Source organism: Notamacropus eugenii, chromosome 3 (genome assembly GCF_028372415.1).
Source record: "Notamacropus eugenii isolate mMacEug1 chromosome 3, mMacEug1.pri_v2, whole genome shotgun sequence".
Taxonomy (NCBI): domain Eukaryota; kingdom Metazoa; phylum Chordata; class Mammalia; order Diprotodontia; family Macropodidae; genus Notamacropus; species Notamacropus eugenii.
The window spans coordinates 279,826,147-279,852,018 of NC_092874.1; the positions used below are offsets into that span (position 1 = coordinate 279,826,147).

At 39.5% G+C, this 25,872-nt stretch overlaps 1 long non-coding RNA gene across 1 annotated transcript in view; it reads left to right on the forward strand.

The window, feature by feature from the left end:
• Nucleotides 1-25,872, forward strand: part of LOC140534529 (uncharacterized) — a 769,311-nt gene that overhangs the window by 218,787 nt on the left and 524,652 nt on the right. The window contains exon 3 of the long non-coding RNA XR_011977353.1: nucleotides 22,149-22,279. This is a non-coding gene — a long non-coding RNA (uncharacterized lncRNA). The remainder of the gene's footprint in view (nucleotides 1-22,148; nucleotides 22,280-25,872) is intronic.

The following is a 25,872-nucleotide window of genomic DNA, read 5'->3' on the forward strand; positions in this document are numbered from 1 at the left end:
ACACCTGTGGACCCTGGCTTTGGCAAAAGAGTGAATTGAGGTGTCTTTTCTTATCTTCTTTTTTTAATCTCATACTGTTTTTTATCTTTTTTTCTTATAAACTTTTTAATAGTATTTTTACCAATTACATGTAAAGATGATTTTTTAACATTAATTAAAAAAATGTTGAGTTCCAAATTTTTCTTTCCCTCTCCCTATATGTGCAATCAGGTAAAACATTTCCTTCCATATTGTGTGTGTGTTCATCCTTTGTTGCCGAAGAAGACCATGCCATCAGAGAAATAATGACATGACTTGCACTTGACTTTGCTTTGAGTGAGGGAGGGCTGTGCAGTCACCAGCCTCACTTCTCCTCCAGAGCCATCTGAATGCAGTGACCATCCATTCATCAGGATGTCGGGAGATGACTCAGGATGAGGCAATTGGAATTAAGTGACTTGCCTAAGGTCACACAGATAGTGAGTGTCAAGTGTCTGAGGTGAGATCTGAACTCAGGTCTTCCTGACTCCTGCACTAGTGTTCTATCCACTGCATCACCTAGCTGCTCTCCTTCCATATTAGTAATGTTGTAAAAGACGAAATAGCCCAAAAAGAAAAATAAACACAAAAAAGTATGCTTACATCTATATTCAGGCTCCATCAATTCTTTCTCTGAATGTGGATAGCATTTTCCATCATGAGTCCTTTGGAATTGTCTTGGATCGTTGTATTTCTGAGAAGAGTTGAGTAATTTGTAGTTGATCATGGCACAGTGCTCTTGTTACTGTGTACAATGTGCTCTTGGTTCTGCTCATTTCATTTTCCATCAGTTCACTCCTATGTCTTATTTCTTCCTGTGACAAAGGATTGCTTTAAGCTCTGGGAGTAGATACAGATTTTCTCAATTTGGTCCTTGTCTTCATAGAGATTATGGTTGAGGGAATACACCCATGCACAGATAACCATCATAAAAAATGAAATGTCATAAATGTGCTAGAGAAGTATCATCACTGAGGACTTCATGAAGGAGGTGACATTTGAGTTGGATTTCAAAGGATTCATTAAGACTTCAACAAGCAAATAAAAGGAAGAGGGGGCACCAAGTGCTATTCAGTTATATGTTAATATTTTGTGGGTAAGAACAATTTTTTGTTTTGTCTTCATATCTATTGATGACCTTTGCACATAGTAGGTGCTTGTATGATTGCAGTAGATTAAATTGACTAATCAATAGTGTAGTGTACCCTAGAATCCTCTTTAAATCTGAAGAAGTAAAAGAATAGTACTGAAGGTCAAGATGAACGAATAGAACATAACGAGGTTGACTTTTGAGGTCCTTCTCAGAACCAGTATTTTGTGACTTGGTTGGGAACTGAACTGGAATAACCATAATTTGGTTTAATTAAACAGACTTTGATTAAATACTTAATATGTCATTTTTGCCAATGCTGGGTATCGGGGACATGAAGCTAAAGGGGAAAACAATTCTTACCTTCAGGAGATTTATATTCTACATGGGTTTGGGGGAGAGAAAACATGCAGATATGTAAGGTAATAATAATAAATATTATTTTTATTATAGAATGTAATAAATAATAAAAATAAGTAATAAAATAATCTGAGAAGGGAGAGAATGCTAACACGGGGTAGGAGGGTGGGTGGGGGGCAAGGATCAAGAAAGCATTCAGGAGGACGTGGCTTCTGAACTGAGACCTGAAGGAAGCTAAAGTGTCTAAGAGGCAGAGGGAGTGAAATCTAAGCTTGAGCAGCAGTAGAACCCAGGAGCAAAGCAGGTAGAGATGATCAATATCCCCTGAGCCAAAGCTCCAATGAACGTGTGCCAATAACTCTCTCCTCCTTTCACATGGGTAGAGCCTCCTCAGAAGCCCCTCCCCTTTCAGGGGCACAGCTTTCCCTTTCAAAGCAGCTCACTTCATCCTTCTTTCATGGGGGAATGGTTTCCACTTATATGGCCATGAAACAAAATTGGACAGCTACCTGGGAAGAAGGGAAAAAGAATAGAAATGTCTTTCCACTCCTCCCTTTGCAGACCTTAGTACCTACCAGCTCACTATTTTCCACTAGGCATAGCTCTATCTCAGGTTCTTGCTAGGAAGGCAGAATAACATTGACCCCCTCTTTCTTGCCCTCACGTGTCCAAAGGAACGCTTTGCCTAATGGTTCTAAATTAGCTACTGGGCCCCAGGAATGTTCTTTCTCTTTGCCCTTCCTCCAGGCACATGAGTAATTAGTAAAACACAACAGCTTGGGCATATTGGCTAACATTTTTATTGCATTTAAATGCTCAAGAAGCAAAATGTATATTTAAAACAAAGGCTAAGACATTCCCTTCCCAGAGGGAAGCAGAGATGTTAAAGGCATCTAATTGTCTATAACCCTGGTGAGAGAGAGGAGGGAGGGTAAGAAGGTAACACCTCCTGGTTCTGTTAGCTGCGGCTTCTCTCTATGGCATTGTACTCTGGGATTGGGATGTCCTCTGTCTCTTCTGGTTTGTTGGCCTTCCTACCCCCATACCTTACCGAGGAGCCCTGCTTTGGGGTCAAGGTCAGCTCATTTCTTTAGAGGATTCACTTCTAGGTATCCATGGTAGGTATAGCCAGAGGCCAGATAACAGAACTACACGTGGACCTTTGTATAGGTAGATTTGTGGTTTCTGCGTGATTTTTTTCTTCATCTCAGAGAGGACCATGATATCAGGAAGATGGTGCCATGACTTGCAAGTGAATTGGATTACAGTGAGGCAAGGCTGTACAAAGTCATCAGCCTTACTTCCTCCTCTGGCATCATTTGGGTTCAGTGGCAAGATACAAATCAGGACAACTGGAGATGGCCTTGGATGCAGTGGGAGACTTTGGCCTTTTTAAGCTAAGGTCTTTCCAAATTCTCACTTTGACTGGGCAGTGACCATTCAGTGATTAAGGCTATTTAACAAGTGAACTGAGGGATGGCCCCTTTAATAAAAAAAAAAAATCAAAGTGGGATAGAGAGACCCTCAGAGTTGTTTCTGGCCAGCAGACTTGTGCTACCATACTAAAGTGACAAAAAAAAAGAAGTAGAGGGTGATTCTTTCTCTTACTATTACTAATACTATGGTATTAGTACCATAGATCCAGAGGTAACTAGGCCTTAATGATTATCTAGTCTAACTTGCTTATTTTAATACGAGACTCAGAGACTTACAGGAAGCATTAAGAGCAGGATTCACACTCATGTCCTCTACCCCTAAGTCAAGTACTCCTGAAAACAGGCATTTTGGAAATTTTTAAATTCTCTCAGTTCTTTACTATCTCACTGGAGGTTCAGAGCAGTGGAAAGCAAAGCCCTGTAGAAATTAAGTGACTGGCCTAGTGTCAGGATTTGAACCCAGCAGCTCCTGCCTTCCGAATTTCTTCAGTAGCCTGCACTCCCTCTCACCAAATTCAGTTTGTTAAATTTACAATATCTAGAGTAGTCCTAGCTGTGTTATAGAGGCACACTGGGGCATCGTTGGTCTTCTGGACTTTTGTCTTTCCACTGGACTTCCATGACTCTGGAAGACACAGTAAGCTGATGACTTTGTACAACTCAGCCTCACTTAAATCCAATTCACATATAAGTCAAGATATCCTTCCATAATGTCATTTGTTCTTGTTGTTGGTCCTTTCAGTTATATCTGACTCTTGGTGGTCCCATTTGGGGTTTTCTTGGCAGAGATACTGGAGTGGTTTGCCATTTTCTTCTCCAGTTCATTTGACAGATGAGGAAACTGAGGCAAACAGGGTTGAGTGACTTGCCCAGTTTTTTGTTGTCAGTCATGTCTGAGTCTTCATGACCCCACCTGGGGTTTTCTTGGCAGAGATACTGGAGTGGTTTGCCATTTCCTTCTCCAGTTCATTTGACAGATGAGGAAACTGAGGCAAATGGGGTTAAGTGACTTGCCCAGGGTCATACAGCAAGTAAGCATCTGAGGCCGGATTTGAAGATAGGTATTCCTGACTCCAGGCCTGGTGCTAGTTGCCATGATGCCATGATGCTTTTACCAGGCACAATTTCAGCCTGCCTGATTTAGAAGTAATTAGGATTCTAGAGAATCTTGTTATCTCTGATTTCTAAAGGCTGGTTGTTTATAGAATTACTGCTCAGATCTCTTTAGTTCAAATGGAGATGCCAATGAAAGGGGACAGAGGAGCCTTACCTCTAGATTGCATTACTGGATTCCTTCAGTGTTCTGGTTGTTTCCCCCCTTTCTTCTCCCTTGCCTCCTCTTCTCCCCCCTCACCTCCTCCATCCCTCCCAGCCTCTGAGTATACTTGTCAGTTATTCTCAGTAGTCTAGTGTGACTGATTAGTTAACTCTAGGTGAATCTAGTTAACTTATTAGTTAAGGTAATACAGAAGGGCATTGGGAATGTCTGCAGAGGAACATGGTTGCCACAGTGAGAGGATAAGTCAGACCTGGTGAAAACTCAGTGTTCACATTAGCCATCAGATGCAGAAGGAGCGGGGTGGGGAGGATCATGCTATCAATTCTAAATTTTCAAATGAACATGAAAAAATACAGGAAACACTCATTCCTTTTTGGTTTTTTTTTTTTTCTTCCCTGCTTGATAAACCTTTTCTCTTCCCTGCGTAGAACAGAGGTGAAATCCATGTAGCTATTTTCATGCAGCTATGGTTGCAACCTATACAGCATTTTTCTTTCCAAACTATTTTTACTTGGCACCAGCATAACTGACTGATGTCAACATAGCTGGAGGACAGATTAGTATTTATTAGTTAAGTGCTGCTATTGAGCCAGGAAGGAGGAGGGAGAAAGAAGCTCTATTTTTACTGGGCTTTTTATAACGGAGTGCTTGGGTGGTTTCATATCATCAGAATGGGGTATTTTGTAAAAATCAGCATTCAGAAGCCTGTCTGTTGACACAGTAGTAAGGTAGGTAAGGCTCAAGCTTGATTCCAGTTATGTCCTTGGAAAAGAAATTAACCGAGAAAAGGAGTACTGTATAGACCAGCTTTACTGAACAACATGGAGCATTGGGAGTGGAGTATTTGTTGACAATGTCCTAGCCTTGGAAAGGAGACACTATAGATGGAATTCCTTGGCAGGCAGGCTGAGTTCAGACCAACTGTAACGCCAGCCTTTATTTTATAAAAGTTGATTATAGAGATATAGGGAATGGTGGTGATGAAGCTCTAAGAAGCATGGGAATTGCTATCCAACCTCCGGCTGTGGTTCGTTGGAACTCGAGAGCATCGGGAGAGTAATTGACTGTCTTGTGGGAAGAGGGGAGATGCTGATTGCCGGAATGCCACCTTTGCCATTCTCTTGATTGGCATTTGCTCCTTTGGGAGTCATCTGCCTTTCTTGCTGAGGGAACAGAGACTGGTAACACACTGGCAACTGCTAATGAGAAAGAAGAGTCCCCAAAGGGGAAAAATGAAATGTATTATATGCCTTCCTCTGGGTTTTAAACTCTGATGTTAAAAGATATGCATGTGCAAAATCCCTCCTTCCACCCACCATCATCCACAAAACTGAAACGTTTAATACATCCTTAAGTGCTGATTTCAAAACAAGAAAGTGCAGGCCTTCCTGTAGATTGCATCTGGTGCCATATAAGAAGTCTAATGTGGTGGAAAGAGCCCTCTCTCCAGAGGCAGAGGACCAAAATCTGCTGCTGACACTTGGAAGCATTCTTGGCTTTCTCCAGTGTTCTGCTCAGTCCCATCCTTTCCTCTGTCTTACCTTCTTCTCTCTCCTACTCCCTTTAAGCATCCCTTAAAGTTATTCTCCATAGTCTAGTGTGACTAGGTCTGACTGGTTTGTTAACTCAGCTGAATCTAGTTAACTTACTAGCTAGCGGTACAGAAGGGCATTGAGAATATCTTCAGAGAAAGAAGGTTGCCAAAGGTTCAAGTTTGATCTCTAAGACTTAGTAGCTGTATGTCTTTGGGATTGTCACTTAACTTTCCTGGGCCTCAGGCTTCTGAGCTGTAAAATGAGGGAACTGGACAAGTTGACATCTAACGTTCTTTCCAGCTCTAGATGTATGTCCCTATAATCCCTTGATTACTCTGTGCCTCAGTTTCTTCATCTGTGAAATGAAAAGGTTAGATTAGATGTGCTCTAAAATCTCTTCCAGCTGTAAGTCTGTGGTTCTGTCATTCTGTGTAAACAGAATTAAACAGGTTAAACCATTACATGGGGAGTTAAAGCTCTCTGGGGCCTTTGAGCTCTAGATTAGTGACCCTTGTGGTCTTCCTTTCTTTCCTTTCAAACCTCACTTAGACATTGAGGTACCCTAGTATAATGGAAAAGCAGCTCCTTCAGGGCAGGGACTATTTTTGCCTCTCTTTATGTCCCCAATGTTTAGCACAGTGCCTGTGCTAAATGTTTAATAAACTCTTGTTGGTTGGCATGAAGGAAAGAAAGAAAGGAAGAAAGAAAGAAAGAAGGAAAGAAAACAACACCATCTTGGTTCCCAAGGAGATGCCACTTATATTGATACCAGTTTTGCAAAGTGCTTTACAGATATCATGTGACCTTTTCAGCAGTCCTCTAAGTAAGATACTTTCACCCATTTTACAGATGGGGGGTGAAGTAACTTGCCCAATGTGACAGAGCCCGTTCATGTCTAAAACAGGATTTGAACTCAGGTCTTCCTGACTCCCAAGGTCAGTGCTCTTATTCACTTTATTACCTAGCTAGCTGCCTGAAGGCATCAGGGTGCCCATCATTCAAAGGGGTAAAAATTGGGCATGGCAGTGGAAAGGGGCAATGGCGCTACAAGATATCAGGGGTTAATTGAGAAACATCATCCCTGGGGGTTTTAAGCAGCGTCTCCTTAGCCTGATTTCTCTCATTCCACCCATGACCTTCATGGCCATCGGAAATAAATATTACTTATTTGAACTTAGACTTGCTTTGACTTTTCTACTCATTTTTCTGTTTTATCCATGTTTCCTTCAATTTATAACAAGACTCATTAAAGGACTGTGGTCTACATGAGTAACTATGGTACAGAACAATACAGGAAATGGAAGACAAGATGGATACTTGAAGAACTTGATTTAGAATCTTTAAACCCCGGCTCTAATTTCAGCTCTGATCCTTGCTGTCTTGAGCAATCTGATCCTTGAGCAATTCACTTAAATCTCTCTCTGGGTTAAGTTTCCTTATCTATAAAATGAGGAGTTTCACTAGGTCAGGTAATCTCTATGCTTCCTTCTCTAAATCTTAAGGTCTTATAGGAAAGTGGTAAAGAAAGTGATATGGAGAATGTAGGCTTTTGGCATCTTGTAAGCAAGGAAGACTACCTGGAAGAGATGGGCTTGAAAAATTTTGTAGGAATTCAATTGATGAGGGAGGTAGAGGATGCCAGACATGGGGAACATCATGCCAGATAGATGGATGGATGGATGGATGGATGGATGGATAGATAGATTAGATAGATGCATAGATAGATAGATAAACAAATGATGGTTTGTTAGAGAGATAAGAGACAGCCAGATGATAGATGGATAATAGAGAGATAGACAGAAAAATGAGATTGAGCATTCACTAAGCGCATAATATTTATCAGGTGCTATACTAATTGCTGGAGATAACAAATGCAAGCAAACAAGATAGCCCCTGCCTTCAAGGAGGCTTAAAGTGGAAGGGAAGCTGGGAATCCACTTTTTGGCATCCTGGTGCAGATTGGGGTTGATGATTGAGGAGTGGTCACAGTGGGGATGAAAAGCAGAATCAATATGAAGAGGAGGGGTAGAGATAGGAAGAGAGGGAAGTGATTTGTTGGTGATATAGTCCTCTGTAAACTGGTAAGATGGAAGTGACTTGTGGATCAGTGGCTGAAGGGCTTTGGGATTAAAGCTTGAAGTTGTGGGGGGAGAGTGTGGTCCAAAGGTCAGATGAGGCTGACAATATAAATATTGTGGGAGGCAGCATGTAGTAGTGCATCGAATTACAGAATGTGGTAATCTGGAGGACTTCAGCAGCTTCCTCCTTCCCTCCCTCCCTCCCTCCCTCCCTTCCTTCCTTCCTTCCTTCCTTCCTTCCTTCCTTCCTTCCTTCCTTCCTTCCTTCCTTCCTTCCTTCCTTCCTTCCTTCCTCCCTTCCTTCCTCTTTTAATTGGCACAAAGAACTTGACTTGCATGATCAAGAGAATTGCTAGCCTTAGCCTTCCCTCTAGCTAAGACTGAAGGTGTGTGCCATCAGTTGGGGAAACTGAGACAAAGATATAATGGTTTTCTCTAAAAAATTTTTAAAATTGTTTTAATGAACATAAATCAGTATTATCTCCTTTCTTTATCCATCTAGCAATTGGAAAAAAAAGAAAAATAAAACCTTTGTAATGTATAGGCGCAGTCAAGCAAAAAATTTTCCTCTTTGGTCATGTCCAAACAACATGTCTCTTTGACACTCTAGGTAGCATGCTTCATGTCTTCCAATCATGGTTAGTCATTACGATGATAGGAGCATGTAAGTCTTAACAAGTTGTCATCTTTGCATCGTTGTTATTATATAAATCGCTCGGGTTCTACTCACTTCACTCTGCATCAATACAAATCTTTCTAAGTTTCACTGAAACCATCCTTTTCATCATTTTTAGTGCCAAAATTCGATGGACATCCATTTGGTTTCCAGTTCTTTGCTAATTCAAAAAAGACTGTCGTATTTTTGTACATGTGGGTCCCTTTCCACTTTCTTGATCTCTTTGGAATCTATGTCTAGGAGTGCTATTGCTAGGTCAAAGGATCTGTATAGTCTAGTGACTCCCCTACTTCACCCCCAATTTCACTTGTATTTTTCTCAGTGTAAAAAATTGATCACAAGGCTTTTTCCCTTTGAGAGTTGTGTTATGACTAACTTTCATCTTACTGCCAGTGAAAAAAATTAAAAGAAGCATCATGGTGAAGTAGAAAGATTAATGAATTAGGAGCCAGAGGGCCTATATTCAAACCCCACTTGTACCATTTATTGCTTGTGAGACCTTGAACAAATCATTTTAATGTCTTAGGTTTCAGTTTCCTCCAAAGTCCCAGGAGCTCTAAACCTATGATCCTCTGAAATACAACAAGCAGTTATTAAGCACTTAGTGTGTACAAAGTACTATGCTAGGGGAAATGCAAAGTTCAGATCATTTGTCAACCCTGACCTGAAGGAGTATATAGCCTCCTAAGATGATAAGCAGCCCACGCAGAAAACTGCAAAACATGTTATTATGTGCTAAACAATAGAGAGCTATATTAAAATAAAAGAAGAACAATTGCTAAATGAGGTCTGAAAGGAAGGTTGCTATGAATCTGGGCTATTAGGCAGTTCAACAAACATTTATTAAGTATCTCCTATGTGTAAGGAAGATACTTTGCTTGGGAACCAAAGATGATAACAAACCAGTCACTCCTATCAAAGAGTTTATATTCTATTGGGGGATTGGGGTTGGATAGTAGAGGGTTATAGTGTATACTCAAATAAATAAATAGAAGATATGTGAAAAGAAATGGGAAGTGCTAGCAGCTGGTAGGGCAGGGATCAGGCCTCATGTGGATGGGGTACTTGGCTCTGCTTTGGAGGAAGCTAGGTAAAAAGTGAGAGGAACATATACTCCAGACAGGAGGGCACACTCAGGGTGGTGGGAGGCAGGATAGAAGAGTGTGCGTGGGTAGTGGGTGATGGGATAGTTTGGAACAAAGATTGATGGAAGGGAATACTGTGAATTAGGACCAGCAAGGGTGGTGGAAGCCATACTGCCACTGTTGAGAATTTTGGATTTTATTGTGAAAATAAAGGGAACTGGAGATTTTTAAGCAGAGTATGTCTGTGTGTGTGTGTGTGTGTGTGTGTGTGTGTGTGTGTGTGTGTGTGTGTGTGTGTGTTAAAGAGAAAAGGAGGGAGAGGGAGAGAGAAAGGAAGTGGAGAGTGGATGGGGAGAGAGACAGAGACCAAGAGAGACAGAGACAGAGACACAGAGACAGAGAGATAGAGGGAGATAGGAGGGAGTGAGAGAAAGAGATTCATATTTTAGGAATATAATTTTGGCAGCTAGAGAAGGATCCCTGGAGGAGGTGGTGCTTAAATACATGGTTGGTTTCTATCATTTGAAATTTATAATCTTAAACAGCTTGTGATGCATCATGTCTTGGGAAGTTCACTACGACACTGTCAGTGGGATCTAAAAACGATGGTTTGAAAGATGGTGTAAAATCAAGGTAGATCCTTATGTGAGTCATCCAGTGACTACTGCATTGGGTCTGAAAATAGGTGCTCAGTAGATGTTAGGACTGCCACTTCCCGTTGCAGCTGTGGAAGCATTCTATTGAAATGTCAATAGACCACATCCATTTATATGATGTTATGGCAATATAATTGGTGAATTTCTCCTTTTTCCATGTTCTTCCTCCCTGTGACTTATTATATGACTTATTCATGGTCAGAAAAAGCGATGTGTAATGAGTCTACTGCTAGGCAGAATATTTCCCCCATGTTGCTAGGAGTTTCTTCTGTTCCTTGTAAAATGGTGGCTTTCTTTTTACTTCCTAATCGGTGGATGATAAAATAGAAAGTTTTTAGTTTCATATCCATTATTACTGAATGACTCCTGTGCAAAGGGGTTTTTGTGGTTACATGAAAAGATAATTATCCTCTAATTTAAGCTACCTATCTATCTGCTTATGTATCTATCTATCTACTTATTTGTCCATCCATCCATTTATGTTTTGAGTTCAAATCTTGACTTCGTTCTTACTAATATGAACAATTTATTTCTTCCTAATGGGCTTTATTTTCCTCATCTGTAAAAGGACAGTGTTGGACCCAATGGATTTCTCAGCTACTTTTCTAGCTTTAAGTCTATGTCCTATAATAAATAATAACAATAACTAGCAATCATGTATGGCTTAAAGGTTTACAAAGCACTTTATATATCATTTGAATCTCGCAGTCACCCTGTAGGGGAGGTGCAGTTATTGTCGTCATTTTACAGAAGAAGAAACTGAAGCAGATAGAGGTGAAGTGACTTGTCCAGAGTCACATAGCTAGTATCTGAGATACGATTTGAACTTGGGTCTTTTTGACTCCACACCCAATGTTCTGTGAATATAAATTAGTCAAGTTCCATTAGTTACTCAGCGCAGATATGTTCTGTTAAGTAGGAATGATAAAGACTTCAAAGAATCATAGTGTTATTGCTAGGAGGTACTTTTGAGGACATCTAGATGAGGAAACTGAGGCTGAGAGGTAAAGATGAGACTTGCCCAATATCACAAGACAAAGAAGTAGCAGAGCCTAGGTTCAAACTCACATCCTCTGACCCCAAATCCAGGCTTCTTCCACGGTACCACAGCATCCTTGCTGTCATTTAAGGAGATAATTACTTCCTTAAGCTCATGGATTTAGAACTGGAAGAAACTTCTTAGAGACATTTTATAGCTTAGGAAACTGAGGCACAAAAAGGTTTAGCAACTTGCTCAAAGTGTCATAAATAGATGAGATTTGAACCTGGGTCCGTTGACTCCAAATGCAGTATTGTTTTCTTTTGAGTTGGAATGCCTCTCCTATTCAAAAGACTTAAAAAAAATCTGTAATTTTCATTGGAACAAAAAAAAAAATCCCCTACTAATGAGCAAACTCCCTTCCAGCGTAGGAGTTCTTAACCTAGGGTTCATGAACTTTTCTTTGCTAAGTATATTTCATTATAATTGGTTTCCTCTATAGTCTTACACATTTTATTTGATGCATTTAAAAACATTATTCTGAGAAAGGATCCATTGACTTCACTATACTGCTTATGGGGTCCATAAATCAGAAAACTGGTTAAGAACCTTTGCCTCGGAGAGGTACCTTGGGAATCGAGACGTTCAGTGATGTACCTAGGGTTATGCAGCGAGGTTGAACCAAGGTGAGCCTCCTGACACTATTTCTCTTTCCACTTCATTGTGTTAAGGTTTAGGCCAGACCAAAAAAAAAAAGTTTCTTAGAATAGACTTTCCCATGATAGTTGAGAAAATCACCATATTTTTAGGTTCCTTTATTTGGACACATAATTAAAACAGGGCAAGAAAATTCTGACATATTTTGTGAGGAAATAATTAGAAAGGCAAACTGAGCATTTTTCAATCATAGTGCAACAGTCAGGGAAGCTGCCCAGTCTCCACCGATGTTCGGCAAGTGGATTGGTATTATCTATCATTTTGGAACATTTGATTATTCCTCATTACTGCATTGCAAGGACGGCGTGAAGAAAGTCCAAGAAAGTTTGATCGGAATCACATGTAATGTATGGCTTGCCTCAAGAATGATGAGTTCATGTCTGTCTCTCAAAATCATTAAGCCTCCTCTCCTCTCGGCTGCATAACCCCATGTTGGGCCAGAGCCATAGAATTTTCTTCCTGTTACTTTTTATTTGTGGTATTTATGTGTTTTATAGATTATGTGACATAATAAAATGTAGCAACACTGAGCCGTGTGTGCTATATATTTTGTCCAACAGCAATGCAGAATGTTACAGCTCTGCTCTCCGCTTGGAGAAGCATCTTGCTGGGATATAAATAGATTTATAATGACTGCCGGGCTCTGTGCCGGGATATTTCCTAGTTGGTAGCTCATTACAGAGCTAACATCATTAATAAAGAAGCCACAAAAATTCACAAGTGCAGGAATATCTTTTTACATCAGGAGCTGCAAGGAAAATACCTAGCGTATGCATAATTTGAAGCTCATTTTAAAGCTATAATTTATCATAATTATCTCCATATTATAATGGCAAAACAGGTTTAATTGTGTCTGACTGGACTGGCATGATGATGAGGAGGGAAAGTTAGCAGCAGATGGCCCTGCTGTCAAAACTGCAGTCTCTTAGCCCCAAATAAAGTAACAGACTGAACGTAGCATGTATTTGGCTTCTGCTTTTTCCCCCCCTTCCTGATAAGTATGAATTAGCATTTGCTGGGATTCTGATTGTCTGGAGAGAAATAGAATTTGCCATTATTTACAGAATAGCTTCAAGGATTCAGCTTGAAGAAGACTGGGTTGTCCATCATGTAGGGGATTAACGGAAATATTTGCTCTCGCTGTAATTGAGGACGCTGGAATATCTTTCCATTTCCGTTTTCCAATATTTAATTGCGGGCCTCCTAGCACTGTAGAAATGTGTCTATTTCCGTAGACTAGACCGAATCTATTTCCGGATTTACATACTGTTTGTTCTCCCTTCCTCCTACAAAGGATTCAGCTCTTTGTATAAAGCAATGAGGAAGGGGGGGGGGGGGGGTAAATGTTTTAATATGTATAACTTGTCTGTCCGTGAACAAATAATTTATCCCAGCACCACTCAAAATATGTAATACACTTACATTTTTCCCTCTCTTTGAAAGGAGTTCAGGAGTGCCGCATCAATTCCAATATGGCCTGAAGGATTTCTCCTATATTAAACACAACACAGATGGACAGATGTGATGTGGTTTAAAAAAAAAAAAAAAACCCCACAAGACAACAACATCACAGTCATAAATGCCTTGGAGAATCTGAGGATTTAAGATGACATTCATAAAAATTCAAAGTATGGAATTAAAAAAAAACCATCCTATCTCTTTGTCTTCGAAGACTTGGTAAACCCAAGAGGAATAAAATAAGCAGGTGGTGATTACCCTGCTGGATGGTCAGTGCAAGTAAATTAACTGCTTCAGCTGATAGAAAAGCGTCGCCAGCCCCAGCAACTTAAGCGAAGGTGACATGCTATCTACAAAATAATGTGAATTCTAAAGTGCAGCTTAACCCCAAAGTAAAGGAGAGGGAGAGGGAGAGAGAGACGGAGAGGGAGAGACAGGGAGCGGGGCGGGGGGAGAGGGGAGGGAAAAATGGAGCAATCTGCCAGACTAAAATAATGTGCGACAGAGAAATTATTCGGAAATGGAACTGGTTATAGAGACACAGATTTATGATTTGGTTGCTGTCATGATAAATTTGCCTCAGCTATGCCCATGCATGTTAAAGAATTCAAGTCTTGAAATGAGGGTGGCATTGTAGAGGGCTTTGCACAACTGGAAATGCATTCTAAAAACGTAAAGGGATAAATGATCTCTTTGGGGGGAAAAAAGGCTCTATTAGGTATATCCCATACATGGGAAGGAAGTAAATCTTTGGTTAGCAAATTAATGTAAGGTTCACTGGCCATAAAGAATTTGAGTCTATGAAAAGAATGAAATATGATCACTCATTGATGGGAACTGTTCAGAAGGTTGTATCTGACTGATGTGAGAAAGGTCATTTTGATAAAATACTGTACTATTACTTTAAGTTATATTCATTCTTTGGTCCTGGGGTTGCTCACTTGGATTTACCATTGGTTACAAGTTACTTATTCAATGCTGGTGACTCCAGAAAAGGCTTTATTCAATACCCTACATGTACAACTTTCTATTTACAGTAGTTTTTCCACATAGTAATATTTGTTCCAATGCTACAAATTGAATCTCTGCATAACCAACTCCTATGAAAAAATAGAAATTGGCAGGAGATGTAGAATCCATGCGTTTCAAAAATCTCAAGTGGAAATAATGTAATTGCTCTCATGTAGCCTCTAGGAAAATAGGAAGTGTCTCAGGTGCTTGTCTCCAGCCTGCATTGTGACAAACTCAAGGTCTTTGGTATTCTTCCACTGCCATGTCATACACCACAACTCAGCTTTCCATCGATCTGTTTGCCCCAAGAACTCTTAATGTATTCTGCTCCAGTTTGGAAATTTCCAACAATCCTGAGTTAGTATGCATTCTTTGGAACCTTCTTTTGAATAATTATGGTCACTTTTAATCCCAGAGTTTGACTTCTATTCATTCTTGATTTTAATTCCATAATTGGCCCCTTCCTGTGTTATCTACCTCATCTCCCCAAGTCCCCTGCTTGATCCTTTCCCTCCAATTAGCCTCTTCTCCTAACTCCTCTTGTTCTCTCCTCTCACTTCTACGTCCTCTCCCGAGGTGTCCTTTGCCGTTCTTCAGCTAAAATGCTGGAACTCACCCACTTGGTTTGCAAATAGACCTTTGATTTTATGATTGTATTTTTGTCTTTATTTTTTTAAATTCAACTAGTGATTTCACTGGTGAAAGGAACTATCTGGTGAGGAAACTCCCCCTACCAATGTAGATCAGCAACTTACAGGTTAAATCCTCACTCATAGCCTACTCATTCCAACTGTTAGAAGCTATTGGAAGTACTGAGAGTTAAGTGATTAGCCCAGGTTCACACAACCAATTAGTCAGTAAGCATTAATTAAGCACCTACTATGTGCCAGGCAGGGTGAGGAGCTCCTAGAGTACAAAGAAAGGCAAAATCTCACAGGCTAGATATGAACCAAGTCTTTCTGACTCCTAGGTCATCCATCTACCCTGGGCCATACTCCCCATCATAATTTGGAATGGATTTTGTAAAATAAATGAGTCCTACTTGAAAAGAGGAATTTCTTTTGGTTTGTGTTGAGTAGAAGAGAGCATGAGGGGCAGGATGCTGAATGTTGGGATTGGGTTCAGGAAGACCTGGGTTTAAATACCAGTGTTGACATTTAACCAGTTTTATGAACCTAGGCAAATCGCTTAAAATCTCAGAGCCTCAGCCATCCTTGTAGCTCTTGGAATGGGTAGGTTATGAAGTGAGTAGGGGGACGAAATCCTGGAGCTAGAGAAATCAGAGACCTATTATTCCTTCACTTGACTGGTTCCTATGTGCAAAGTATTGTGGTAGGCACTAAGATAGATTAAAATTAAAAACAATTCCTGCTCTCAGGATGCTTACTTTCTTCTACCAGAACCTTAAGCAAACAAAGGGGCAGATTCATTATTGAACTCAGATCATTTAACAGTTGAAATAACCTCCAAAGAAAGAAAAGAATGAGGTTTTTTTTTTTCAGGGTTTACATCCCCATTAAAATTCGCTTCTATTTAATTCAAGGAACATTCATTAGGTGCTTGTGTATACATTCCTTGGGTATCTCAAACTTAGCAATAGTGATAGAGACTGACCTGTGAGGCCAGTGGTGGAAGGAAGTGAGATTTCCTCTGCCCAATGAAGCTCATCAGCTTCTCTGAAACTTACAGAATTTGGGTCTTTTGGCTTTCAAGGGCGCTTCTCTTCCCACTACACTAGGATGCTTTTTTATCTCAAACTTAATGTGTCCAAAATGGAATTTATTATTTCCTTGGAATAGCCCATTCCATCCAAACTTGCTTATTTCAGTTGAGTGAAGCTCTATCCTTTGAATCAATTATCCAGGTTCATAACCTCATCCTTCACCCTTCCTTCTTCCTCACCTTCTGGAGCCAATGGGTCACCAAATCTTACCATGTCTACATACTTATGTAATGTGTCTCCTCTCTACTCCCCAGCTCACTTCCAGTCCTACTCACTTCTTACCTTATCACTTATTGCAGCACTTTCATTTGGTCCTCCATTCTTCCTTCCTCAAATCCATCCCATAAACAGTTACCAAAATTATCTTCTTCAAGTTTAAGAATGGCCAGAAAACTTCCTTATGCCTTTCCTCTTTTTTCCCTGTTGCCTCTAGGAAAAAAATGAATCCAATTCACTCATTCACTCACTTCCCTTCTAATACCCTCACAACCTGCTTTTGCTTTATTTACCTTTCCAGGACTATTTCAAATTGCTCCCCTTCACATTCTTATGTTCTAGATAAATTGTATTCCCATCCTCTTTAGTACATCTTCCTCCTTAGTGGTGTTGTCTCCTATGCCTGACGTGCATTTCCTCTTTGTCCATCCCCACTCCTCCTTGTTCCTTCAATGATTAGATTGTCTGTCATTTTTGTTGTCATTTCAGTCTCTTCATGGCTCCATTTGGGGTTTGCTTGGCAGAAATACTGGAGTGGCTTGCCATTCCCTTCTCTAGCTCATTTTATAGATGAGGAAACTGAGGCAATTAGGGTGAAGTGATTTGCCCAGGGTCCCTCAGCTAGTAAGTGTCTGAGGCTGGATTTGAATTCCAAAAGATGTCTTCCTGGCTCTATGCCTAGCACTTTATCCATATGCCTCCAATTTTTTTTTAGGCAAAGCCTTTCCTGAACCTCTTCATGGTTAATTCTCTCTTCCTCCTCCAATTATTGGGGATATACTTACATGTTACATTTTATATCTTCTCCCCACCAACCTCCAGTACAACATTAAGTCTCTTTAGGGCAGGAACTGTCTTCCTTTTATTTTTGTATTGCTAGGCTCTAGCAGAATAAATACTTGTGGGACTGGATTGGATACAAGACACAGTACTAGGCACAGAGGAAAAAAGTTCAAAAAAATTTCACCACCTGCCCTCAAGCGTCTGACATTCTACTGGGATCTCAGTCAGTTCCTCAGGGTCATGGACTTCATGCTTTGTAAAAGCAAGGTGAAGCCATAAATTCTTGTATACTCATAAGTTGCCGACCATTTTAGAACTCAGATTCTCTTACATGTAATTCTAATTCTTTCTAATAGGTTTATGTATTTTTTAATTGTGTTATGCCTAGCTTGATAGGACTTACATTGGACAGCTTCTTCTTTTTAAATGCAAATTCTTAAGCAAGAGTTTCTTTTGTCAGCGTCAAAACTTACCTGCAAATGATATTTCCTTTTTTAAAATATTCCTTTCCATGTCTAAAATAACCATAGAAACGCAGGATCTGTTAAGGTCCTTGACATATGATAGGTGTCTGAAATAGTTGCCCAAAACAAAGGAGATAAAGAAATTCAAAGGGGCATAAAGAGCTCTGAGGAAGAATCTTTAAATGCAGGGGTTCCTATTGTGTTTTGGCCAAATTAGAAATGGGATGTAGAAAAGTTAATCGTAGGAAAAGAGAAAAAATTCAAATGTGATGAACCTTTTCCATAGTATATCAAATTGATCTTTGGAAACCTTTTTCCTTTAGAAACATATCAAGGAGCTTAGTTTGCAGTCCATCGGTCATTCACTCAAGCAATGTTTATTAAATACCAACTAGGTTTAAGGGACTGTGTTAATCATGAAATTAGGATTAACTTTGTCATCGTGTATTTGAGTAGAAAAAATGAGACAATGTATGTAATACAAACTTTAAAGTGTGATATCAATGAGAGCTACTAGGGATGGTGAGATAGGACTGGACCCCTGATTTCACGGACATAGGAAACTCCCAGATGAGGAGAATCCTTTTGGCAATTCAGATTGGCACCTTTAGTGCACCTTAGAGAGTTGCTTGGGGGCACTGAGACTTTCAATGATTTTCCCATGTCCCTCAGCCTGGACGTGTGAGAAATCAAACAGGCATCTTGGTCCAAGGTCTGCTCTCTATCCCCAACATAACTTTGTTCTCATCTTTTTTATGGAGTTCAGAGAGAAATAGTCCTGGATCACGATTCCTCTTCTATTATTATTTTATATTTAATATTCTATGGATTATTGCACAGGTGGCTAAACTGGCTGGTTTTTGTGAGTGATTAAGTAGCATCATGTTGAAAGGACTTTTTTTTAGGATGGCTGTAGCAGAAAACAAAACTGCAAGGCTGACATACCTGGTCCTGTCCCCTCATGAATTCGATTATTTTTCTGTCAGGTGTCTCCGTTTTAAAAGTTTTTCATTCCCTATAAGTTGGAGACTATGAACATTTTGTGTGATGACATTCATTAAAGTGGTTATTCTCAAGTTTTTTATAGATCAGTATTACATTTGGGTGATTATAGGCGGTTTTTGCCTCCATAGCAATAAAGCTTCCAGACTGACAACTGCTCCGCACTTTATAGTCTCTGAGCATTGACTGGGAACAAAGAGAGGTAAAGTTTCTTGCCCAGGGTCAGTTAGTGTGTGTCAGAAACAGGCTCTGAATGTAGATTTTTCTGAATATAAAACAGTTTCACTCATTATTTCCCTGTCTACTCTCCACACTACATGTAATAACAGTTATAATAAAAACAGCGATCATTTCTATAGAACTTTAATAACAGTTGTAATAAAACAGCTATTGTTCTCATAGAACTTTAATAACCATTATAATAAAAATCTCTATTGTTTCTACCGAACTTTAATCATAATAAAAATAGTTATTGTTTCTATAGACCTTTAATTACAATTATAATAAAAATCTCTCTCATATCTATAGAACTTTAGCAGCAATCATAATAAAAATTACTATCATTTCTATAGAACTTTAAAGTGCATGATATTATCTCACCTGATTTTCGTAACAGCCCTGTGAAACAGCTGTTATTATTATCCCAGTTTTATAGATGAGGAAATTGATAGCGAACATTTCTTTAACACCTACTGTGTGCTAGGAACTGTGTTGAATGATTTTCAATTATTATCTTATTTGATCCTCACAACAACTCTCGGGAGTCTTTACTATTATCATCTTTATTTTTGCAGAGGGGAAACTGAGGCAGAGATTGGTTGAATGACTTGCCCAGGGTCACCCAGGTAATAAGTGTCTGAGGCAGGATGTCATCCTGGGCTTTCCTAACTTCAAAGTCAGCTGTTCCTTCCTCTCTATCCATTACCCACACTGCATATAATCCTAATGTAGTAATAGTATCTATTGCTGATTTATAACTTTAAGTTCATTAAACATTTCACATGTTATCTCATTTGATCCTAAAAGCAAACCCAGAAGATAAGGGATGTTAGTACCTTTGTTTTACAGGTGAGGAAACTGAGGTAGGTTGTTATTGTTTGTTTTTCATTTTCAAAGAGGACCGATGACAGTAATGAGAATGATACAAGAGACTTGCATGTGGCTAAGTGGATGATCAAGGAGCAGCCGGTTAGTTACGTGTCAGAGGCCAGATTTGAACACATCTGAACTCAGATTTGTCTTCTCTGAGAACAAAGGACCAGTAGCAGCTACTTTACTCCAGGTCCCTGGTCTATTTCCTAAGCCACACTTATTTTTATGACTGACCTATCCTTATCCTATAGATTACCTTTTTTTTAAAGTCTACTTTTTAATTTTAATATTAATTTCCTTTGGAAAATGGGATTCAGAGAGGTTGAAATACACCAGATGATTGGAGAGATTGTCCTATAATAAATTCAGGTAGTATGTGAGTTCACCCATCTAGAAGTCATGCCATCTCCTGAATATAACCGAATAATATGTAGAAACTGGCAAACTTCAAAATTAATAGCTTTTCCATTCTCCTGTTGAGTGTTTACATAAAAAATAAATAAATAAAAGTAGCAGTTGTTATCTTAGGAAGAAACCAGACACTGACTGATTCCTTGTGTCTAAAAAAAATAATTCGAGTACGCTCTTCAAGTTTCTTTTTCCTTTGTAGCAGAGAGGAATGGTTAAAAATAAATGAAGACAATATTACATCAAAACAGGTCCAGAGCTCTCAGAGGTTTACGGGCTGTTACCATGGCATCCTCTATGGCAGCTGCCCAGCTGAGTTTGGCAATGTCCCCTTCACAAAACGGGCCTAACTTTTGTTTCCTGCATGAACAGTGAGACTCCAAAGGCCTATGTTGACAGGTAATGAGATTTAATTCACAAGGAGAAAAAAGAGAGAGAGGGAGCAAATATCCATATTCATTGCTTAATCAAATAAAATTCTTTTAGAGGATTCTGGGAATTCTCTATAGTTGCTTCCTTTTGATAGCTGTAAACAAATTACTTTACGAATAACTTTTTAATCTGAAAAGAGAAGAGCTGTTCTCTACTTGATCTGTCCCTTTGGGTGGTCCCAGTCAGAGAGGCCCAGCCTTCTTCCTGATGGCTTGGCTGCTGAAGAGCTATCCAGCATTAAGGCTGACAGCTGTAGACCTCTTTTTGTTAGGGGATAACAAACACCCCTTGCAGAGGACGGAGCCAGAGCCCAGCTTGCAGTATGCCCAATTAGGGAAGCTAAAATCTCATTTGTTTCACCATGGGAGCCTCGGAAAGCACACCGTTTTGCCCTCATTACAGTATTTTTAACTTTACAAAAACAATTTCATTATGGAAATTAAAGAAGCTCATTTGGCCTTCGTGCACATGCAGAAGTTAATAAATTCCAAAAGTATTTCAACTACCCCAGCATGGAATTTTGTCTTCACTTAATCACAACCAATGGTTTAAAAAAAATAGAAGGAAAGAAAAGAAAAAAAGGGGGAGAGGGTGCTTTTGTTCCAAAGAAAATTATCATTTTCATTTGCTGTTTGCTGTGCTTTGATTAAAAAGCAAACAAACCTGCAAGAAAAAAATTAACTTCCGCTGTGTTACAATGCAGAGGATTTACGGAAGTGGATCTTGGGGAGGTCTTGGTGGAGAGAGCACAGATGTTTGGCATGTCCTATTGTATGCGAATTTGACCCAAGATAACTAAGGAGACTATGCCTACATTGATCAAGTAAAGCTTTCATTTAAGCAAGAGAAATTAAATAGGCAACGTGCCTTCGAGGAGAAGTAGAGTCAAGGAGACCAGAGTTCAAATCCTATTTCTTGACACACATTGGCCATGTGGCCATGGGCAAATCACTAAATGCTCAAATTCTCAGAAAACTCTAAAACTGTAAGTTTTTGATGAAATGTTGGGCTCCATCAGTGGAGGGGTTTTCCACACTAGGAATTCCTCATATAGATGAAGTCGTGGGTCCGGGCATGTACTTTCGTGATATGAAGTCATACATTCCATTTGTCAAATGTACCTTGAAAAGAGGTGTGGTCTTTAGCCTTTCTTTAGATTTAACTCTCTCTTCAGTTTTAATACAGCACCTGACATATGATAGGTCCTGAATAATTGCTTGCTGACTGATGCCTTGAGTGGACAATTCACTCCTGGCTTTTGAGGTAGAAGTCAGCAGTCACTATGATTTAAAAAAATCAGAAACTTTGGTGACTCGGTTAATTTTGCTAATTGGGTGATAGATATAGATAGAACCAGCAAGGACCTCACATACCAACTCAGAGGGGAAACTGAGACCCAGGGAGATGAAAAGATTTGCTTTAACATGTTGAGGGGGTTCACCCAAAATACAGGAGCTTTCCATGCTTTTACTCATGGACTTGGAGTTAGGAAGTCACTGAATTCAAATCTTGTCTCTGAATAATACCACTTACCTCTCAGGATTGTTGTGCGGATCAGATTTAATATTATTTGTAAAGTACTTAGCACAGAGTGTGGCATACAGTAGGGATTTAATAAATGTCTGTTTCCTTCCTGTTTTCCTTCTCTAGGCCTCAGTTGCATCATCAATAAAGTGGAGATGACAATAATTCCTACCACTCAAGGGGTTATTATGAGGAACCAATCTAGTACATCTGGAAAATATTGGGTATCCCCAGTGGCTGACACAGAAACTGGCCGGGTAAGTCACTCACCTTCTCACCACTCCTGGCAATTTCCTATATCTTTCAAGGAAATATTAGAAGGAAAGAATAATGGAGCAGAGAGAGTTTCAGGTCCATCCCCGACCCTTTACAGATGAGGAAACTGAGACCCAGAGAGTGTAAGGCAAAAAATACAACCTTAAGTTATAAGGCACTGATCCATATTGGTAAAGGAGAAAATAATTTATCAACAACCAGTGAGCCACTGTTTATCAGGACCCAGTGCTGCCTGAGAGAGGCAGACTCTTCCACAGACACTGGTATGTTTGGTTTTCATTGTTGTCTGACTCTTTGCGACTCTATTTAGGGTTTTCTTGGGAGAGATACTGAAGTGGTTTCTATACACATATTCCTTCTTCAGTCAATCAGTCAGTCAGTCAGTCAGTCAGTCAATAAACATTTATCTGGGGATACAGAGGAAAGTCAAAACAAAAGAACCAATAAAAAAAAAAAAACAGTCTCTGTAGCTGGGAGATCTGAATCCCATTTATTTCGAAGAGGAGGAGTTCATGTTAAATGTTCTTTTGGGAGACAACTGAAAATTTAGAGATAGATGACTAGTTTGTGATGACATGGCAATCTGATAGAGTTGGAGGCTCCTCTAAACCTAACCCTGACCGTAACCATCAAAACAAATTTCTTTCCTCCTTGTTGATATCCTATCTCTTCCTTTTCCTTCTCTCGAAGGGTGAGTGTCCTTCAAGGATCTATTCTCTGATCTCTCTCTCTTTTGCCTTTATTACATGGCTCTACCTTGACCATCGCTCCCAACCTCTCCCTTTGCTTTGAAAATCTTGTCCTGTGCGCTCTGTTGCATTCTTACTCACCCCTCAAAGCTCCAGTAAAATACGTGCATTTATTCTTCCCTCCCTCCCCAACAATTTATTGTCTCCTATGTCCCAGGCACAGTGTTAAGTGCAGGACAAAAACATGAACTCCAACGGCCCCTGCCTTCAAGGAGTTTGCATGCTACTGTTTGCTCTACAAGCATAATTAGTCATTAGATTCAAATGCTCCTATTAGCTCAGAGACCAAATTATGGATAGAGAATGAAATGGGACCTCATTAGGAGCAAGGACTTTATTCACTTTTGTCCTTATACCTCTAGTGTCTAGCTTGGAACATATGAGGTGCTTAGCAAAGCATAGTTGTTGATTGATTGATTGTGCAATCAAGTGAATTGGATTCACCACCCATGAAAGAAGATACTCACGTTAGGCACAGATATGATGGGGATTTTAACACCACTGGCATTTATGTCTCAGCATGATCAATCTATTGATCAACAAGTATTTATTAATTACCTACTATACGTCAAGCATCGTGTTAGCCACAATTCAATGCCTTCTTTTGAATTTAAAGAATTTTAGAATTGTAGGTACCTTAGAGTATTTCAGGTCCATTCCCTGTGTGATGAGTGTGTGAGAGAGGAAATTGATTTCCGGAGAGATTGTGACCAGGATGTGGTTGCACAGATAGTTCCTGGAAAAACTGGGACTAGAACCCAGGCCCTTAGTCCACTACCAATATCTTTTATATTTTAAGAAAATACTTAAGGTGTTAAAATCCAAATAGAATCTTCTAGTGCCTCACAGCAATGGGAAAATTAATTCACCAAGCCTGGGATATATTAAACTTCAATAGCCTTGGACATGTGAGCAGTTATATTAACTCATCTAGGAGAGATGGGCTATTGATAAATAGACTTGGCAGCTAGTGCAAATACAAATCGCTTTCATTAGCTTAGAAGTCGATGCTTCTTTTTAAACATTAGGCACACCTCTGGAGAAATACAATCATCACTCTCAAGTTACTGAAGAAGTTAAAGCTTTGAAGGAAGTTTAAATAAAAATCGAAAGAGAAACATGTTGTACGCTGGGGGGGTAGCCTACCCTATAGGGCCACTGAGGCTCATTAGGAAAATGGCATCATTTCCTTTGTTCTTATTTCTTTAACCACTGACCTTTCTAAGTAAGAGACCTTTCTTCAAATGGAATGGACTTAGTGGCTCCAGATTTTTTTTTCATAAAGTAATGGCAGAAAGATCCCTGAGGAAGTGGGTGAAATTTCAATGTTACCACGAATTTTGCCTCTCTGACCCTCTGTTTTCTCGTTAGTAAAACAAAGAGATTGAACCAGATAATCTCTAAATTGATTCTATTGATTACTGGGGGGATTTCTTTCCCAGAGAAACAGAATACATAATCTAAAAGAGGATATATAGGAGATGGACCAGAGGATCACTGATTTAGAAAAGAAAGGGACCTTACAGGCCATTGGGTACAACCCCCTAGCTTTAATATGAGGCAACTGAGGCACAGAAACTTGTTTAGAGTTACTCAGTTAGTAAAGAATCTGAGTTGGGATTTGAATTTAAGTCTCTCCTCTACATCACACTACCTAAAACAAATAAGGATTTAGTAAACACCTACTATGTGCCAGTAATATATAAGACACTGAAGATGCCAAGATAGAAGATAAAACTGTCACCTCCCTTAAAAAACTTAAGTTCCATTGGGAGAAAGCTGATATATACACATATAAGAAGTAAAAAGCAAATATGAAGTAATTTTTGAGGCAATGGGAGAGGAAAACATTAGTCTAATATCTTGGGTTCTGTGACCTAATGTAACACTTCTTTTAATTTTGTTTTCGGCTGAAAAATCTGAAGTCATGTCTATTCATCCATTGAATAGACGTGATCATTAACTACCCCAAGTCTATCATAACAGTCACTACTTCCTAGAACTTTTAATTTCAGGTAGGTTGATGGATGAACAGATTAACCTTCCACTCTCGTCTAGGATTCTAATAAAGCTGTTTAATTTCCCCAACTTATCTTATGTTTCCACCGTCTTTTCTTCTAGTGAGATCCTCTGTTTTGATCCCTGTAGCCCCTCAGTTCCCCAAAGCCCTTCCATCCCTTTGGTGGTCTCAAAAGACAACCTCAGCACCATTGGTTACTGATTCAGTGATGGCTTTTAGGCTCCTGCCCACAGGATCAAAATGAGAACCAACCTTTGTCTCCGCCACAAATCCTATCAAAGAGTTTCCATCTAAACTCAAATCCCTTTCAAATGCAAATCAACAAGTTGAGCAGAGATGCAAACACAGGATGGAATCCTTAGCAGATGAAGCAGCTTGCAGACTCTGCTCCAGTTGTTAAGTACAGCTTGACTAGTTTTGACCAAAAAAATAAAGTGGAGAGGGTCTCCTTAATGAGGCTTTTCTTTGTTTACATCAAAGATAGCACAGGTGGCCAGTTGGAAAATAGCTTAATCTGATTCAAGTAGAGGCTGCTCTAACAGGTAAAGATGGACTTCCTTTGGTTTCTTTCTTTGATGTTTTTTTGGAAGGGATGGGATAAATATTTCCTGTTGCTATTAATCTTTAGGGGCCATGATTAAGATGATAAAAGAGCAGTTAAAAATGGAATGGAAATAAGGTCTCTCAATTTGAGAAAGTAGGGGAGAAAATTATCCATCACCTACCCATCCATCCATCCATCCACTCATCCATCCATCCATTTATTCATCTATCCATCTACAGTTATTCAATATTCTCTGTTCAT